The sequence below is a fragment of the Micrasema longulum genome, unplaced genomic scaffold (genome assembly GCF_059751315.1).
Source record: "Micrasema longulum isolate JH-2025_06_02 unplaced genomic scaffold, ASM5975131v1 h1tg001675l, whole genome shotgun sequence".
In the NCBI taxonomy this organism is placed as follows: Eukaryota; Metazoa; Arthropoda; class Insecta; order Trichoptera; family Brachycentridae; genus Micrasema; species Micrasema longulum.
Window position 1 is genome coordinate 178223 of NW_028278854.1, and position 21472 is coordinate 199694.

The 21472-nt window shown below is 31.1% G+C and overlaps 1 protein-coding gene and 1 non-coding gene across 6 annotated transcripts in view; one reads left to right on the top strand and one right to left on the bottom strand.

Annotated features, from left to right (window-relative positions):
• The window catches only part of tfc (Brevican core protein triforce), a 275893-nt gene that overhangs the window by 7318 nt on the left and 247103 nt on the right, over positions 1-21472 (bottom strand). The window lies entirely within an intron of this gene.
• TRNAE-CUC (transfer RNA glutamic acid (anticodon CUC)) lies at positions 2461-2532 on the top strand. The gene has a single exon. It is a non-coding gene; the product is annotated as a tRNA-Glu (tRNA).

Here is a 21472-nt window from a genome sequence, read left to right on the forward strand (position 1 = left end):
GGCAAAAAACATTTTAATATGAACTATCTAAATGTATGATAACAAGCATTAATTCAGAAAAAAAAGCGTGATCAAAATTGCACTTCGATTTGAATCTCTAACGAGAGTAAAAAACAAATTCTGTCAACACTTACAAAAGAAAATGTTGAAAATATAACCATGAACTAATTATGAGAATTATCTTCGAAGAGAACGCAAATTTTGTGAAAATAATTAATACTTCTTATTGGTTTGAAGTCCTAAAAACATATTATCGTTAAGAAAAATCAGTTATTAAATGATAAAGTTTCAACATTATTTGTCGATTTTTTTTACTAGCTGAAAATTCATTGATTTATCAACGCAGATATTTTTTTTCGTATTAGTATTATTTATTTATGTTAATCAACGAAACTCCTTTTATCGAAAAGCATTTATTTGCCAAGGTCGATTTAAGTGCACCGTTCACTCTGTTCCCGGCACTCACCCTCCTTTCAATATCTTTCTCAGTCATTCCATCCCTAGTGAACATACTTCCCAGATACACAAATTCCTCTACTTGTTTTAGTAACCATCTAACCATGGTAAAAGTCGGAAGGCAATTTCCGGCGATTTTCTTTACGCTAATAACGTTTCTATATATATAAGTTAAATTTGGAGAAATAAAACTTATACTTTATTATCATTATATATTTTATCTTAAAATATTAATTTATAACTTATAATATAAGTTATAAAAATACTCTGAAGAAGGTAACAGTTGGTTACCGAAACTAGTTGGTAAAAATAAAGTGAAAAATAAAGTCAAAAAACAAAGTATGAGTTTTATTTCTCCAAATTTAATTTAAAATGATACACAAAGTTATTGCAGAAAATATTAAAAATATATACATAAGTCATTGTATATGTCACCGATATTAAATTTTGGTATAGCCGGGAATGAAGATTACGGTTATTCATTTTATTGCAGTTATATTTTTTTTTTATACTACAATATGATTATGGTATCACAAATATTGAAGTTTCGCTGCCACAAAATGTCTGACGCGGGGAGTAATAAAGTTCACCACGAGTTATTGGCTAATTTTCTACAAAGGTCAAGCTGCCCTTAAAATGGTTCTCAAGTGTGCACATGTCATAAAGTTATATGTCAAAATATTCAGGTCAATGTAACAATACACATTTCAAAGATATTTTATGTACAATATTTTTAGTAATACACAATAACTTGAAATAACTATTTATGGTTAATCTGTCTATTTCAGAATACTACAGGTAGGGGAGACCGAGGAGGGTTGTATCAGAGGAGAGTTGTAACAATGGCGATTTCAAGAATTATATGATCGATAGAGAACTGGCAACATCGCGCATTTTTTACTTTTTTGATGCGCCACTTGATTTGGAGCTGGCAACGGCAGTCTACAGGGAGTGGTCGGGTGGATACGACATCTAGACAGAAAAAAATACCAAAAGTAAGTTTTTGGCTAATACTCTGATGGCCTGATATTCGATACGTATTACGTAAACGCTTGAAAGGTTTGGAATTCCGAAAAAATCGATATTTGGTTTTTGCTTAATCGGTTAATACAATCTTTTAAGAACGTTTAGGTGCGAAAAAATTCGATATTCGCAAAACTAAGTTCAGGAGAGCCAAAAATGTAAGGCCGAGCACGGCCGGCGGAGTGCCCGTAATCCTGTTCCAAAACTTTGATTGCGTTTTTCTTAAAACATAATTTTCCGCTAGTTTTCCCGCGATGGTTCTTGAACGGCTAAAGATATTGACTTGATTTAAAAAAAATGAAGCTAAATATGTATTACATAAACTTAACCAATGTCTGTATCTAAAAATTTTTTTTTTTAATACCGTTTTAACTACAAATAACTTGAATTTTTAGAGGTTCTGATTTCACACCCGGAATCGCGGCAAGAATAAAGCAGTTTGCGAGTTACGCGGTCGCCTTAAAATATAAATATACCTCCCAATTATTACTATTTTAAGAAATTTCGAAGCTTGTTTTGTTCATTAAGAATGTATAAAAAAACTTGCAAAACATAAAATTTGTCTATGTTTATTTGTTCGTCCACAACTGTCGGCCGTTAAAACCTTTCTGCTCCCTTTTATATGCTCTGACTATTCAAATATCGATGCGTGAAATTATTTTTTATAGCTAACCTCTTGTTTTGAAGTAAAGATCTATTATTCTAAACATGGCGTGATTTTTTGCGCATGTTGAAAAATGATAATATTTCTTTTTTTTTTGTAAATTCTTTGATTGATACTTGTGTTAATTATAATTAAGTGCAAGTCCCTCTCCACGCACAAGAGCATGTCTCTTTCTATGAGAGGAAAACATGATATTATGCTGAAATATTTTAGCTGAAATGTAGGTATAATATTAAAAAACACAAATAAAAGTATCTACCATTTGAAGCAATATCTGACTACACGACTTAATTGAAAATTTCACAGTGTAGCACATATCCGGTATGGTCTAGTGGCTAGGATACCTGGCTCTCACCCAGGAGGCTCGGGTTCGATTCCCGGTACCGGAATATATTTTTTAAAATTATTTTATTTTTTAATTTTACAACGTGAATATTTTATTTTTAAAAAACCTAACAAAAAACAAAATGAATGTTTTAAATATTACTTTGCAGATTTGCCAAAGAAGAGTCAGGCTCTTGTTTTTAGCGAAATGATTATTTTTGTGCCAAAATAAGTTACTAGTTACGACTAGTGGTCTAATAATAAAGGCGTTTGCCTACCATGCAAGGTCTTAGGTTAGATTTTCGGCATGGTTGTCATGAAACATTTATTCGTTTTAACGCTTGAAAATTTCGCAGTCGCTGAAATGTAAGAATGATCATCTTATCAACATGCGAAAAAAATATCGAGACGCGCTGCAATTAAAATACTAAAGCAGTGCCCTAAGCACCATTAGGTGTAGAAAAGAAATGAATTTAGTAAATTCATTTCTTAATGAATTTAGTAAATTCATTTCTTATCGTTTTCAGTAAGGCAGGTCTGAAGGTCATAAAAAAGTCAATAAGATATTGTTTTAAATTGAATATTACAACCAGAATTATCTTCTTTTTTCAATAAAAAAGAAAACGATTCTATAAAAAAAGGTTTCAACAAAGGATTTCAGTAATTTTTTTTTAAGGCATAATTTTAAGTAGTAATAAAGGAAAATGTCAAAAAAGTTTATGTGTTTTAAAATGCTTGTATTTCTTTTCAAAATCGAAAAATTAAAATTTAGCTTTAACCACTTTCATGGTACATTTATTATCTTTAAATTATTACAACAAATTTTAGTTCAATACTTAGTATTTATTGAGATCCAGGATACCTAAAGTCTATATTTAAATGGCGTAATCTGCCGGTCTAAAAGTAATTACATATATTTTAATTAAACCATTTTCAAGTATATTTTTTAACAGAAATATCTTTAAAAAATATTGTTTTTATCTTATTTATATTTTTTTATTATTGCGCAATTGAAAAAAAAACATCCGTTTTGAAATGGCAAAATCGTGTGATTTCCCAATTTTGCGTTCGTTTTACCAGACTACAGCCTTAACCTCAAGAAAATAATTATTTGATAGACTCTTATCTACCAGTTAACTTATGTGTAATAGTTCTTTAAAGTACGCAATAGAAACTTAAACTTATTAACTATAAAGGAATTTCAAAAATATAATTTTGAAAGATTTTAGAACTACTAACAAATCATAAAATCTTATTTTTTTGTGTGAGACAATGGCCACACAAAAGCTAATTATTCTAATGGATTCCCAATATCTCAAATGGCGCTATTTTAAAAAATATGTAAATGGTAATGTATGTTTGGGACACTTAATGTATAAATAGATTTCGGCTGAGCCGAAGTTTCAGCCATGGTTGAAACAGAAACTACGGCAGAAACTCGTTTTATTGGTCGCAACTGCCCGAAACCGAAACTGACATTTCGCTCAGTCACCAATGAAATCAACCAATGACAGAGTATTGTTATACATTTTCGATTTCTGGAAAGCCAACCCACCAAACAGAACAACTCACCGTAGAGAACTAGAGACGTCACAGAAGTAATTTCAAAATCACAAAACGTTGAAAATACGTTACAGAAACATTTTTAAAAATACGTTTTTGGTTTAGTTTGGTAGTCTACCTACAAATATATTTTTTTTATAAGCCCCTGTCTCCGATTCTGTCTTCAATTTTATCTAAAAAGTAAAATTAAGTTTTCTGTACGAAAAGCAGAATATGCATACATTTTTTTCTTCTAAACATGTTCAATTATAGGTTACCGACGAAGATACGTTAAATGTTCATGCAAATATAATCATTTTTGTGCACAAATATCGGTTTTTAATTATAGACAGTCTAAGATAACTCTGTTAACGTCCCATTGTAATCAGGGCCCCGAACTTTCTCATTTATTATCGCTCAGGAGTGAATGAACACCATAATATTGTTAATACTAGGTGTTTTTGGCAACGGGAAACCACTCTGGTCATCTTTTCCCAGGAATCACCATGGCGAATACATCCAATAAGCAATTGTCCTGGCTGCGGAGTAGCGCAGGACCGAGATGCTTTCGCTGAAGTGATCGCCAACGTCGGAAAACCTGACAAGGCACCTCAAGAAGAAGGTGTTTTTGATTAGGTCGTTTGAATTTAAATTTAGCGGGGCACATTTCAGAAAGTTGATAGGTAATTAATTATATACGTATTTGATTGATGATTGTTGATTCGAGGTATGCGTAAGTGATTTTTATTTCAATGAATAAATTGAATAATCTACAAACAAATCGACTAATTTTAATGTCCCAACCTTGCACTCCTTAGAATAGTTTCATTAATCACTAGTCATAATTAAAATGGCCATTTTAATATATGTTCGATTATCGAATGGACAAATGATTTTATTTGAACAATTTAACTATGTTTGTATTAGTCTGTGTCCGGAGAGATGGATAATACAGTTATTTAAAACTAAGTATATAAACCGGATATCTTTCACAGCTCTCTTATCATTGGTTGACTCATATTTATTTATTTATTCATATTTTTATCTTACAAACTATAATTAATAATAAAAACATGGAGTTACCCGTGCCGAGGACACTTAACAATATGCTTTTTTGAAATGTTTTTACATTAAAGAAAAAACAAAAAAGACTAACTTAATAAACAGAGATAATTAATAAAATATTCACCGTTTTAAAAACAAGGTATATATGTTCATCTATATTATTTGAACTAGTGACGTCGTTCAATGTAGTGTATTTTTATTAAAATAAATACATATATTTTTTAAAACATTTTTGAGAAACTTTGCAGTAAAATTGAATTCTCTAACGTTTTGATGCCTTCAAACAAAACATGACAAATTACAGTCAAATAGAAAAGAAACAACAAAACAAGAAAATACCATTTAAAAGATATATTATTAAATAAATCAATAAATATTATTAGAAAATGTATGTACATATTTATTATATTAAGGAATATTTTAAAAATAAAAAATTTAAAAATAGCTTATTACTCAATTGTACAATATTTGTTCCAATATGGTATTGTTGGATGGGGTGGGGTGGGGTGGTGCATATGCCAATATATTAAACCCTATTAAAATAGTACAAATATTTATTATAAAAGTTATTTTTAAAAAAACCCTCAACATTCAATAGGGAAAGTCTTTATAAATTATTTAAAGTTCATACAGTGGACACTTCTTATAAAATAAATTCCATTATCCAAATTTATAAAGAAAAAAAAAAATAATTTGAGATGAATAAGTTACATAGATACCAAATTAGAATTTAGATCCCTAAATTCTATACAAGTCAAGGTAAAAGTAGCTTTGTCTTCAAAGGTGTCAAAAATTACAATAATCTCCCCAATGAACTAAAAACTATTAAAACGAATATATCTATTAATAAATTTAATGTTAATCTGAAATTTTTTTTAACACGTGTAAAAACTGCATTAAATTTTAATTAGTATGAATGTGTGATTATTTTATGTTTTTATTTATACATCCTATGTTTTTTTTTTCTCATGTACTGGTATATTCAAAATGATATAAATTCTAATAAATAAACAACTATAACAGTGTAAGTCACTCTCGAAGCACAAGAGTTAGTCTCTTTTTTTGGAGTTACAGTTATAACATGTACTAGATGTATAAAAGTAGATATGTATAGAATAAAAAAAAACATTTACCACTCATGAAATTTATTAATAAAAAAAATATAAAAAAATCGCGTGTGACTCAAGTTCTCTTCCCCTCCTTGTCGATGAGATCTGCTGTCTAAAAATCTAACACAATTATTTTATAATGCGTTGATTCGGAAGAACTAATGACGTCATGCAAATTATATAGTTTTTATTATGTTTTCCATACATTTTCAAGAAACATCGTAGTGCAACAGAATGCTCTAATTTTTACCGCGCGTAAGAATACATTTATTATATCCGATTTCCCGTAGGGCGGAACTTCCTCATTGTAAACGATAAAAATATAATTGTCGGATTTGAACACACAGATGTAGATACTCATATTGTTTCAATGGCATTTGTAGGAGGCTGTGTACTGTTCAGTGTAGGAAGATATCATAAGTTATTAGTGTTATTTCCAAAGGCCTTTAACATTTTCAATTATTATGCTTTTTGTTATTATTACTTAAGAACTAATTCAAGCCTATGCCCACGTTTTGTCTATTGTTATATTTTTTTAACTCACAAAACTTGAAGTGTCATAAATTAGAAATTATTCGTATTAAGGTTAAGTTTTAAAGCTCGCCCGCAATACATTCAGCATAATCTAATTTATTCATTGCAAAAAGGATGGCGTAGGCTTTATAGCGATGTAAAAACATCGAGTGTTTCTCTATGAATGCATTATATTGTAAAATGTGGTTAAGGATACAAATCAAACCTAACCATTTTTCATTATTCCATGTCCGCTCCCTAGTTGGAGCATACGGTGTCCACAAAGATCCTCCTAGCATCCTCCCAAGTCAGGTTCGCGTCCGAAAGTTCTGACATAAACTGCCGAAGAACAGACAACAGTGGACGTCCAGGACGTCGAGAACCTCATGCCTTATAAAGTAGGTAAGCATGGTTAAGTCTCCCAGAAGGCATGCGCAGTATATGGCCAAGCAAACCGTATCGCTTTCGCTTGATGACAGTTGTCACCGGAGTTTTCTGCGTCGGTTCTCTTATTACTTCATTCCTCACAAAGTCAAACCACCGCACTCCCAAGATTCTTCTGAGACACCTATTCTCAAAACTCAGAATTTCGCTACTTCAAGCTCTAGTGAGGTACCACGATTCGCACCCGTAAAGGAGGCATTTGGTTTTCACTGACTAAATATCAGATCTCCAGACAGCTATTATACTATTGAATGTGGCACCTGCTATTCCTAGTCGCACTCCCAGTTCTTTTTGTTATAACCATTATAATATATCATTTTTATATTTTGTTTTTTTAAAATTTTATTTTGACATCTTTAAAATCTAGTATTTTTACTATTTCTTTATTATGTATAATTTAAAATAATACCTTATTTTTAAAACAATTTTTAGTAATTATTTTATTACATTTTCAAGAAATTTCGCCGTAAAATTTAATGTTCTAATTTTACCGCGCGAAAGAATACATTTATTATATCCAATTTTCCGTAGGGCTAAACTTCCTTATTACGGCGCGTAAGAAAACGTTTTTTGAATCCAAATTCCCGTGGCACTAAACTTCCTTGTTTATTAATATATTTCACAGTTTTCAAATGTATAGAGGTTCTTTGTTTCAAGTCACGACTAGCTAAGAAATTTCTGTGTTTAGGGCAGGACAATCTTATTTGTGCTGTGACCGTGTTTTATTTCAGAAAATGATACTTAAAAAACCAAATCATAATTTTCATCACCATTCCCTTTCCGCACCTAGTGGTGCAAAGGGCACTACATTGGTACACCAATCGCAGCGTATCTCGATCTTTTTTGTTACATGAAGGTAAGATGATTAGTCTCAAGCTTCAGATACCAGTCTAAGGAATGTGAAATATTCTGGTGTGAAATCACCCTTAATTAATAAATATTTCATTTCAACCATGCCGGGAATTGGACACGAGATCTCTTGTTTGGTGCAAACGCGCTGACCATTACACCACAAGGCCGACAAAAAATAATAACAATACAAACAAGTAAAAAATAAACATCAATAAGAAAACATATCAAAAATAATAAAAACTGAATCATAAATATAATTATAAAATTTACTTCAAACAATTAGAAAATGAAAAATAAATGTCAATTAGAAAACACACCGACAAAAATAAAAATTGAAGCATAAATTACAAAATATACTTAAATTTGTTGCAACAGAGAGGGAAAACATTTTTGAGAAGGGAATACGGGAGTCTAGGCATTAACAGGGCTTATAACTTGTCATTGGCTGATTTAAGTGAACACTTTACACACTGTGTCACATCCTCAAAACATTGTTGAATTGACTACCTGGTAAAAGAAGAAGTATAAAAAATTGAAAAATTGTTCTCAGGCGTTGCCTAGTAGGTGAATTGGTTCAGCCGGATGAATCTCACCCACATGATAAAGGTTTCAACTCTTTTATTTCACAAAAGTAAACAGATGGATGAGTTGAGGAAACGTGGATGTCAAACATAGGCAGATTGGCGAATGTTACACTGTGTGTAAAGTGGCCTATTCGGCTTATTTAGCCGTATAAATGCCTAGACTCTCATACCCCCTTCTCAAAAATGTTTTCCCTCTGTGTTGCAACAAATTTAAATATGAACAAATCCATAGGGAGAAAATCCAGCCAGTCTGCAAGCATTTGGACATACTCAAAACATTGTAGAAAATATACCTTTAATAATAAGAACATGAAACACAAATAAAAAACCAATAATAATAAGAAAATTAAAACAAATATTAATTACAAAACACAAAAAATAACAATTATGGAAAAAAAAACAAGGAGATTAAAAGACTTATCAAGACAAATGCACCCACTGGGCGGAGACAGGGAAACGATAATTACTAAATCAAAGAATGTTTGTGATAAATATTTAATATATAATGTAAATGCAATATGCTAATGACAGTGAAAAAATAATACAAAAATAGCATTTCATAACTCGAGCATCTGTTCGTAATGACGAAACTAGTTCAAAGTCACATTCACGGAGACGATGATGTAATTTTATATTTTAAAATAAATTCCTAAACGATCACCGCAGAGAAAATTGTTACTAAGAAAAATTTACACGTTTTGTAATTTTTTAATTTTTCAAATTCATTTTTGAAATTTTGCACCTGCAGTGTCATTCTAAACGCTCTCCAGGGAGTAGAAAAGGCGTTTCTAGCACGTAATTTACATACTAATGAGGAAGTCAAGTGAAATGGAAAATTTGATACGGAACATGTTTTCTTACACGCGGAACAATGTGGAATTCGAATTTGAAGTGCTTATTTTTGTTTTATTTGTTAAAAGATTATTATGCAAAACTAAAACAAAAAAAAAACTATGCAAAAGTTTGTTTTTTGTTTAAATTTTATATATCGTAATAATACGCTGATAACAGCGTTGTAATTTTTTTAAAGTGTTAAATTTCTCTGAAAATCCTCCGCATGTGACGTCAGAGGTTTTCTTCCTTTACTCTTAGTTCAGTCAATTATGCCGATCGGTCCGTTTACGGTAAGTAAACCGGATATCTTTCAAACCTCTCTTTTAATCTTTTGATTCATATGAACTTGTGACGTCGTTCAAATTAGTTCGTTTTTATTGAAATATTTTGATTATATTCATACATTTTCAGGATTCTTTGCCGTACAATTTATTACTCTATTTTTTACCACACGGAAGAAAACATTTTTCGTATCCAATTTCACGTAGGGCATTTAATTGTACGACGAAGTATTTCGAAAATGCATAAAAAAGTGCATAAAAATGAACGACTGTGAATTTTGTCACAATTTTTTTCCGAATCAACCAATGATATTGTTATGATAGATTTCCGGTGTCTTGGAAGCTAACTCACTAATCAGCAGAACTCCTGGACTAGAATTTGTGACGTCACTGGTGGCGTAATTTAAAATCTGATAATACGACACACAAAAAAAATATTAATTTTTTTTTGGCTTTTGATAGTCTATTAACAACAAAAAAACATTAAACTTTTTAATTACATTGAACCCAAGCGCGAAGATATCAATATTTTATTTATCTTACAAGTTTAAATATTTGCATTTCCCTAACTCTTCCATCTGTTAACGTTTCTGAAGTAAACATAGGCAGAATGGTGAATGCTACAAACTCCCAAGGGAGGAAATCCAGCTTGTCGACAAACATTTGGGCATACTCAAAACATTGTTAATTTGATGTCATTTTTTTTAGGCTCCTGAAGCGTGGGACATATCACTTTACCTTCACGCGACAAATGATGAAAATACTTTACATTTAGTTTACAAATCGCTGCCCTAGTTCTTGTATGTTCGATAGACCATTTTATTTGTTTTTAAAGTCAAATAAGTAAAACAAGTGGAGATTGGTACTAAAAAAATGCTGAAATACTGTTTAGTAACGGAAAAATAATAATTCTTTAGTTGAACGCGTAATAAGATTATGAACATATTGGCATTCATAACTCAATTTTCTTAAAATGGTCTGTTGAACATACAAAACTACTGCAGCGAAATGCAGTGCACTATGCATTACTAGATGAGGAGATGATGATGACGTCCATGTTTGTTTTTATTTATTTTAATTTTAAAAACCTCCGCTTACGTAACATATTTGTTACGAAGAAGTGCACCTGAGAGTAACTGCTAACCGGTCTAAAATCACACGCCTGAATACCAAACACAACGACTTTGCCCTGGGCATGGTCATATAACGTAAAGTTCCATCAAATACACACATCTAGGTACATAATACTAGGCCAATAGATTGTCTTATCATCTTACATCTCTTAAGCGTTTATGAGAACTCTTTTACCTTCAAAAAGTTCAGAGGTGTTGTAAAAAATATTTGAAAAAAAACTTGTTGGGCTCAGAGTTCATGATGATTGAACAAATACCTTTAATCAAATAATATCCTCGTTCGCAGTTAATTGTACTTAAGGTACTGTTTTGAGATTTTTCTTCTTCTTCGTTTTTTATGACCTTTTCACGTCCCAACTGGGGTGTTCTAGCCAGTGTCGAGTACTCGTATTATCCTTTCTTTAGATATTTACGCATGTGTTAGTAAAATATTCAAGTTAATGAGTTAGTATAATTAATATTTAAAGCATTTAGGTTAAATAATTCAATCAAATGAATCTCACCCGCAACAATGAGTCGGGTTGTGGTCCTGTGGCTAGTGTCTCGGACTCACAAATCAAAGGTCCGTGGTTCGAATCCCACTCTACCCCAACTTGATTCCCATTTTCTAATTGTGAGTTATTTACAACTCGTTGAGAATGGCCCTCGAAAAGAAATATTTGGGTTAATCATAAGATCGCAAATATTTCTTTAAAAAAATGCTCTTTAACTTTACAAACGTCAACAGATGGAAGAATTGAAGGAATATAGATGTTAAAATATAAGCAGAATGGTGAATGTTACACAGTGTGTAAAGTGGCCACTCAAACCGGTCAATAACAGGTCGTAAGCCTTGTAAATGCCTAGATTTCTATTTTTCTTCTCTTAAATGTTCTTCAGCTCTGTTGTGTTATTTTAATGTTTAATTATAGGTTACCGACGAGGATACTTTATATATTTATGCAAATTGACTCATTTTCATACACAAATATTAATTTATTTAAATTTTTGTACATAATGTTATTTGTACATTGGCGGGCTTATTGCCAAACGGCAATTTCTTCCAACCAACCAATAAAATAAAAAATTTATTTTTATAATTCAAGTTACAGAACATATTCAATAGAAAAAAATTTTAAAAAGCTAAAGATATATAAAAATAGAAATAAACGTATTTGTTTATAAATTACCTTAAATCGAAACTATTACTCAATGGGAAAAAGGAAAAAAGAGGAAAGAGCAAAGGAGGAGGGATTAAGGAAGAGAAAAGAGATGTTTCAATATCAGTTTTTCTTTATAGACAGTCGAAGATAACTCTGTTAACTTCCCATTGTAATCGGGGACCAGGAGCCCTTGAGCAATGGCCCGATATTATGAAGGTATAATTGTCTCCAAAAGGAAGAGTATTCGTTTCTTAAACATATAGTAGTTTCACTGATGTGAAAGATATCTATATATCTCTAAAGTGGTCATGTACAGCTGCCTGTTGCTCATCCTATCGGCATGACCAGAGGCAGGTTGATTCTGAAAGCCGGGAGATAAAACAGTCTTTGCTGACGCTGTCGGAGATAAAAATTGACATTCTCTAAAATGGCCAGGTTTTCGATATAACCTTTTATCATCATAATGGGTCTAGGTTGCGAAATTTTGGTCTTTAGCATACCTAAGAGGAATGCAGTGGGACAGATACTCCCTCATTAAGTATTATTGCGGGGTAAAAACACCCTTATCTAACTTGCTTTAAATTGAACCTATAACCCTTAACATAAAAGCCAAACGCGGTACTACGGTACGAATATAAAAATACTAAAAACTGAAACTAAACCATGTAAACATATTAATTAATGTAAGTAAATATTTGTATTTAACCACTTACCGACTTCTTATGTCTACTGGTTTCGAGACGTACCCGTCTTTTCGTTAGGACACTCACTACACCTACATGCAAATACTAAAATACACTTATACCCGTATGTAGAGACAAACCTTAAGGTGAGGAAAGTACATTCTATTGTCTTCACCTTCGGGTTATTCTCTGCATTTGACTACTTTCCTCACCTTAAGTTTTGTCTCTGCATACGGGTATAAGTATTACTCATTAATGCCAATCTGTTAGGGCTTACTTAAGCCTGTTGATTGGCTTTAAAATAAATTTAAAAAACCCTTAGCTCCGGCCCCTCCCTAATCCCTACCCCTATAAACATATCGCAGAATATTACAACCTAATTTTAGTGCATGTTTGGACATGGTGGTGTTTGCATCCCCTTTAATTCTGCATGTAACTTATGTATTTTTTCGTTTGTATACTACGGTGATTGCCAGGTTTAATACCCGTATGCAGAGACAAAACTTAAGGTGAGGAAAGTACAGTCTAATCTCAAATGCAGAGAATAACCCAAAGGTAAAGACAATAGAATGTAATTTCCTCACCTTAAGGTTTGTCTCTGCATACGGGTATAAGCATAGGAACCTCATGAGAAAGATCTTTAAAAGCTTATCTATTTGCAAATCTTCAAATAACCTAATTAATTTGTTACGTTGCAGTTATATCAAACGAAGCTATAACCTTTACATAAATATAAATTTACCTGATGAAAAGTTTATTGATATTAAGAAACAAATATTTAATGATTTTGATTACGAAATAAATGAAACATGATTTTAACGCCCATTAAAAGTAATTTTACAATGCGATAGTTAGACATTTTATAGGCTACATTAATCACACAAAGAGGGAAAGTTAAATGAAAAAATATGTATTTATTTTAATTTAATTTTATTAATTTTTCACGCCCTCAAGGCTTTTACATCCATGAAAGTTATAAAAAATATGAGTAAATATACAATATAAAATTTTAAAAATACAATATAAAGCAACAAAAGATAGAACAGTGTTTAGAAGTATATTTGGTATAAAAATAAAAATGAAAAGATGAGTGTATAAACAACATAAATTAAAAAAAAAAACAATATAAAGTATTAAAATATAGAACTGTGTTTAGAAGTTTAGTTGGTTTAAAAAAAATAATAAAAAAATAATAAAAAATGTTTATTTTTTATTTTTAATAAGCTAAAGAAATGCAGTTAAAGGTTTAAAGCAGTTAGGTACATAATGTAATAAAATACAATATGAACAGAATATTACGTTCTATTTGATATGGAACATATACATTGATAATTAAAATTTACAAGACTCACGTTAAAGACATCGATGTTGTTAGCATATTGGTTCGCGAGTGCATGCATCCGCATTACTGGTGAATTCGCGCTGTAATTGGTCGATGATGGACCGCAGTAGAACAGAGAATTACATCGGGTAACTCGACCAGGCACTCGTGTTGGTCAAAACTCAAAATTAAATAAAAACGACCAAATTAAAAATTATTTTAATTGAAAGTCATTATCAGCAAACCCTTATCATTGTTAAACCAAATGCAGCGTTTCTCGTTTATATGTTTATAGGAAGGTGAGGTGATCAGTCTTACGCTTTAGGTGCCGGTCTAGGGAGAGTGAAACATTTCAGTGTAAAACCGCAATTAAAAAGAAATATTTTTTGTCTTCTTTCCCAGGAAACGAAGCCTGGACCTCAAGCTTGACAGGCCAACACGTCAACCACTGGACTACGAAGCGGACTTATTTCCACTCGATTTCCTTTTTCAAGATTTTTACCTAAGAGCAGCCATCGAGTCGAAAACGCTTGTCGAAGATTCAAGTTCTAATTTACACTCTGCTGTACAGTTACAGTTAAATAGTAGTGTCTGCTACATAGTTCTATTTCACGACATGCGCCATAGCGTAGTTGGTTAGAAGGCTAACTGTGAAACTAGCGTCGCGGGTTCAAATTCCGCTAGTTGCAAGAAAAAAAAAAGAAATATTATTTTTTCAATATCTAGGTCTTTTGATGAATTTTTAGTCTCCTTCCATACTTCTTCTTCCTCACCTGCTGACGAGCCTCTTAAATAGAGATTAACCGGGTGAAAAAAATAGCTCATAACTGTATTCTTATTGCACCCGGACACATACAAAATTGAATGATTTAATTAATAAAACAATACACAGATATCTGGAACCTCTATCTGGTCTTAGGAAATATGACCACATTTCTGATTATCGTAGGCAACTGAAATGACTCAAAATTAGACAGCGGAGAGACTATCACTCCCTCTCACTTCTGTTCAATGTACTCATAGTCCTAACGCTCCTATATACCTGCGTGAAAAATTTTAACGCTTATCAGTTCATGGTTTACCTCTTCGTTCTAATTCTCAAGGCACTCTCTTAATACCCATCCACAATTCCTCTTTCTTCTCTAACTCATATAGTGTCCATGCGGCTCGACTGTGGAATCATCTCCCATCCACCATCAAAGATGTTACTACATTATCTCTGTTTAAATCACGTCTGAAAAAACATCTCCTTTTTCTTCCTTAATCTCTCCTCCTTTCCTTTTTCCTCTTTCCTTTTTTTTCCTTTTTCCCATTGAGTAATAGTTTTGATTTAAGGTAATTTATAAACAAATACGTTTATTTCTCTTTTAATATATTTTTAAGATTTTTAATCTTTTTTTTTCTATTGAATTTGTTCTGTAACTTGAATTATAAAAATAAAACTTTTATTTTATTGGTTGGTTGGAAGAAATTGCCATTTGGCAATAAGCCCGCCAATGTCCAAATAACATTATGTACAAAAGTTAAATAAAGATTACGCATAAATATCCCGATTATATAGAGAAGGACGCTTTTGCACAATTCTATAACGATTAGCGATAAATCGAACGATACTAACATTATATGGGACGGCCAATGAAGCAATATTGATCGTAAATTGCGAGCTAACGCAGAAATATTTTTTTATAATTGATTCCTAACCTAGACCCTTTTCCCGCGCTACACGCCATATTCAATCATGAGAGATTTTTTTCATTGAATTAAACACAATCAATATATTTTTTTTATAATCTAAGACAACGAATGAAACTTCGCGTGTTCGATTCGATACCTGAAAAGTTTACATAAAATATTTCTTAAGGTGTTTTTTAGGCGAAAAACTGACACATTTTCTTTATGTAACAGATGATCAAAATAAAATGAGCCAATGCAGTGCCCCATGGATAACCAAATGCCGATAAGGTTATGATGATAGAGACGAAGTTTTTGTCAATATAGTTTCTTTGTAAATAATTTCTTAACTAGCCCCCAAATCATACATATGAAACAGCGTTTTGAGTAATCACCTAAATCTGCAAATGACAGGACATAAGCCATGTAAATAACAAGATTTTGCATATTCGCATGCTGTAGGGTTAAAATGTTGTAGGGTGGGTGTTAAAGTAATTGTGTGGACATTCTAACTCAAATGGTCAAAAAAAGAATGTAATGCATATTATTAATATTGAAACCATTAACTTTGTGGTCAAACATTTACTAATTGTTTTTAAATATTTGTATATAACCATTAACCGACTTTTCTATAACAATTTCTTTAAATCTGCAAATCGCCTAGTCAATTTTAATTATAACTTTAATAAAAATACAGGAGTCAAAATTTTACATACAAAAAATAAAGGGTTAAAAGTAAATAATACAGAAATATCTCACTTTAGGAAAGCTTTAAAAAATAAGGTTGCTTTGATCAATAATCAAAGAACCTTTCAATATAGCACGTTATACGATGTTCCATTGTAATAGTCACCCTAAACCTGTTAAACTCACGCCCCTTCCTTCATCCCCTCCCATTTTTTAAAACTATTTCTGAAACAACATAAAATATTTTTATAATCTAATCAATGCATGATTGTCCTAATCAATGCATGTGCTTATTAAAATGCATGTCGTGTTGGTTTTATAGTTTTGTACAACAAGTATGGTGAAGGTGTATAGTGGGTTTTTCATGTTGGTTTAATTAGTGTCTTGACGAAGATACGGGTACGTCTCGAAATCGGTAGACATAGAAAAGTCGGTAAGTGTTTACATAAAAATGTTTATTGACATTTAGTTGAATCAAAATATGATAACAGAGATGAAGAACATTTCAGAGAAGGTAATATAGAAATCTTGGCAGCTACAGGGCTTATGATCTGTCATTGGCTGGTTCAAGTGGCCACTTTGCACATTGTGTATCATTCACCATTCCGCCCATATTTGAATATCTATATTCCTTAAATTCTTTCGTCTGCTGATGTTTGTGAAGTTAAAGAGCTTAAACTTTATTTACGCGTGTGAGATTCATCTAATTGAATTATTACACCTACATACTAGGCAACGCCTGAAATTTTTTTAATTTCAATTCTTCTTCATGGACCAGGTGGATTTATCAACAGCTTCAGCTCTTTAACTCCATAAACATTAACAGATGAAAGAATTTAAGGAATATAGATGTTCAAATATGGGCGGAATAGTGAATGTTACACAATGTGTAAAGCGGCCATTTAAATCAGCCAATGACAGATCATAAGCCCTGTAGCTGCCTAGATTTCTATATTACCTTATCTGAAATGTTCTTCATCTCTTTTGTAATATGTCAATAAAAACGTACATTTTCAAATCTAAAATACTGTAGTAGGTACTGTTTTGTTTTTAGAAACATAATATATTTTTCTTTTTTTTTAAACAAAAGAAATATTTGCGTTCTTATAATTTACCCAAATATTTAATTTTGAGGGCCATTTTCAACAAGTTGTAAATAACTTCATATTAGAAAATGGAATCAAGTTGGGGTAGAGTGGGATTCGAACCACGGACCTTTGGTCCGTGAGTCCGAGACACTAGCCACGGGACCACAACCCGATCACCATTTAAAATGGTTGATCGAAGGTTTTAACACAATACGTACTTATAATACTCCAACCGCAGTCGATGTAGGACACCGCACGGTAATGAAGATATTACATAAATTGCAAATGGTGACAAGTGAATATTATATAACGTTTGTGTTATAAAACACAGATGTATTATGGCGAAACTAGAATTATTCGAGAAAGTGACCCAGCCTCCAAATTCCAACGGAAAGAAGTGACAAGTTCTTGTTACTAAATGCTTTACACTCTAGGCCTGCGGTTTTCAACCCGAGAAGCGCGGACTATTGCCAGGGGAGGCGCTAAAAATGAAAAAAAACAAGAAATTTATAGAATTATCATGCGATAGCTTACTAGAACATAAGTTTCAAAATGAAACCTTCATTCAATTTTGGATGAATCTTGGCGGAGAGTATGAATGAATCTTTGTATTGCAAAGAAACGAAGGTACTTCTACCTTTTGTAACGTTTTATTTATGCGAAATGGACTAGTCGGTACTGGCTGCAATGAAAACCAAATATCGAGCCAGGTTAGTAGTCGAAAGGAAGATACGAGTGACACTCTCCAATTTGCTCCCAAGATTTGATAAAATTTGTGCTAACAAACCCGCGCATTCAATTTTTAAATGATGTACCATACTCTAAATAAATATATATTTTTAATATTTTTTTATTTTATCCATTTTTTCAAAAATGTTTAAACAAAAGTCTTAAAATAAAGTCCTGCTGAATTTTAAGCATACAACTTGTCAGCAGGTTTTTATATGTTGCTTCGATTTTTCATACTTATCTTACAGTAATTTATTTATTTATTTTATTTTATTTGGGATTTTTCCAGCTATTACATAAGCAAAATAAGTAGAAAAATATTAACAATACTAGAGCCAATAAAAAAATCCACTGTAAATCTAATGACACATAATATGTAAGAAAAGAGTTTACGTAATTGTATGTGTGTGACGTTTGTATTCATGTGTATGTGAATGTGTGTATGCATGAATGAATGAGGGAGAGGGTGCGTGTGTGTGGGTGCGTAAGTATAAAAAATAATTGTTTAAAACTTGTAACTATATTAAAAATGGTACAAGAAAGAGCTTGGTAAAAAGTTTGAAAATTCAAAGAGGCTATAAAACAATGGATACTGGAGCTGGGTAGAAGTAAAATTCATTGTCTCATTCGCCCAAACCAATATTGAATCAACTGCTCTACAAATGTATGGTTAAGGTTATGTTTTTGTTATTTTTCTGTGCGTTTTTTTATATAAATAATAAAGGAAAACATAAATTTAATATGAACATAAATATGTCGTGTAAAAAACTGTCTGAACATTTTGTTAATTATCTCTGTATATTAAGTCTTTTTTGTATATTCTTAGATGCAAAAATATTTTTTTAAAACTGCCCTAGTGAGGTCACATTATTTTTATTATTAATCTTTGTTTTATATGTGAAAAAAATGAATAAATAAATAAAAAAATACAATACGAATGAATTTTCAAAACGAATTGGTTACAGAATAAGGCCACTTGCTGCGCTGCTCTGTCGATGCAATGAAGTTGATTTAGTTTACAATTTACAATCTCAATTTTAGTTTTATATTTGCCCAAGTAGTTATTTTTAATCTTTATTACCGCAAAATCAAATAAATGTACCAATTCTAATGAAACAACCTTTAACCTTTAATCATTTTATTTGCCTAAGAACAAACGTGTTTCCCATTCCAAATAATAACATGAGATTCAATCCACTTCGCACATTAAATGCAAGTTAGCTATAAATTCCTACTACTAAAGATGAATCATGCAAGTTTATGATAAAATTTAGAGAGCGGTGTTAATTCAAGGATGAATTTTTTTGCTTATCGAAAATTCTAGTGATTAAATTATGTGTAAAACATATATTTTTATTAGCATCCCTCTCTTCTTAAAACATATTAAATGATCTATTTTGTTTTCTCTATGCCTACTATTTTATTTAGTTTTTATTTCAGTTGTTTTTTTCATTACAGTAAATAAAAAAAGAATACCACTGACACATATGGACGTATTGGCTTACTAATTGCGTATAATATTTAATAAATATTGGGTTGCTTTCAACAATTTTAAAATAAGTGATTAACAACTAAATATTCTTCTTGAAAAAAGAAAGAAAAAAACGTAATTCCATAAAAAAGAATATAAACTTAAATTTGTTAAGTAATTAGAAAAATGATTATTGTAGGCATAATTTAACCTAAATTATTAAAGGAAAAATAACACAGAATTTTGGTGGATTAAAATGCTTATATTTCTTCTTAAAAACCAAAACACAAACTTTTTTTATAACTGTCCTGTTCAATCAAATCTTTGAATCTTCTTCATTAATCTCCAAATATTTAAAACGAATTTAACACTTCATCTTTCATTTATTCTAAATTTCAAGAGGTGTAACCGTAATTATATTTTGATATATTGAGTTCTTCAATTGACATTTCTTGGTGGGACTGCATTTTAATTACAATAATAAAAATACGTTTATAATACAACAGTAACCCCCTGCTTGCACTTGCATATAACATAGAAATTTCAGTCTCCCACAATAAAAAAAAGTTAAATAAAACTACACACGTATTTTAAATTATTTTAATTGAACTTAAGTTACAAAAAAAACAAGTATTTTTTTTAATGAGAAATACCTTAAAAAATGATTGTTTTATCTAATGTTTTTATTTTTATTTTTTTTATGATGTGATTTTGAAAGAACGGCGTTATAAAATGGAGAAGTCATGTGAATTATTTACTTTTTATCAGACTTCAGCCTCAACTTATTACAATAAATATGACACCAAAGTGATTCATCAGCTTTAAAAGGATGACAAATATACTAAAGAACGTAGATTTTATTTAATAAATTTAATTGTATTTACGAAAAAAATGATACATCTGTTTTGTTTTTTCAAATAAAAGCGTCTTCTCGTCACACACAGCGACTTGTCTGATCAGCGTAATGTCTGATCACAACCGAAGCTCTTAGAAAACGAAGGCAAGGAATAAAATTGTCGACGAATTAAAATGCCATCTACTTTGCGCTTGTTACATGTCTGCTGTACATGTTTAAATTGATAAACTACTCTGAAAAGTTACAAATATATTAAATTAAGATTTAAATTTCAAAACCTTGATCTTTAGTACTCAAAAAATAACGAAGATCGAACGACACAAATTTATCGATAGATACATGATTTTTAAATGACGCATAAATTTTTTTTTTTGTTCATTGGCGGATTCCAAACAGCAATTTCAACCAATCAAAAAAATAAATTCTTATAAATATAATTTTAGTTTAAAACGCATGTCAGAAAATAAATATGTACCCATAAAGAAAAAAAACAAAAATGGATACAAAAAAAGTTGGAAATATGTTTACATAAATCAATCAACATTGATACTTTTTTTAATGATAAAAAAGTATGGACACTGGCAAAATTAAATGCCAGGCAGTCCACCATACTAATTAAACATGCCACCAGCCGCTAGAAAACGGAAACCGGTGAAGCCGGACTTTCTGTGTTCAGCGCTGGTTCTAGCCGTGAAACGCGACGTCACCACCCATACTCGACGTTTATTTTTATTTAACTATTTTTATCGCAACGGCTAGATTAATTTAATCATATTCGAACATTTGTTTTGATGATGTTCTAAAATTAGTAATAAATTTCACGTAAAGTGTATCTTTCATTTGAACGCACGAATCCCATACAACGAAACTCTTGGCAACTTAAATTTTAGATGATCATATTTATACGAAATGCATTTTTGTACAAAGCGAATAAAGGGAGAGAAAAAAGGAGAGATTTTTAGGGCAAACGGAGAGAACATAATTATTTGGAAGTAGATTA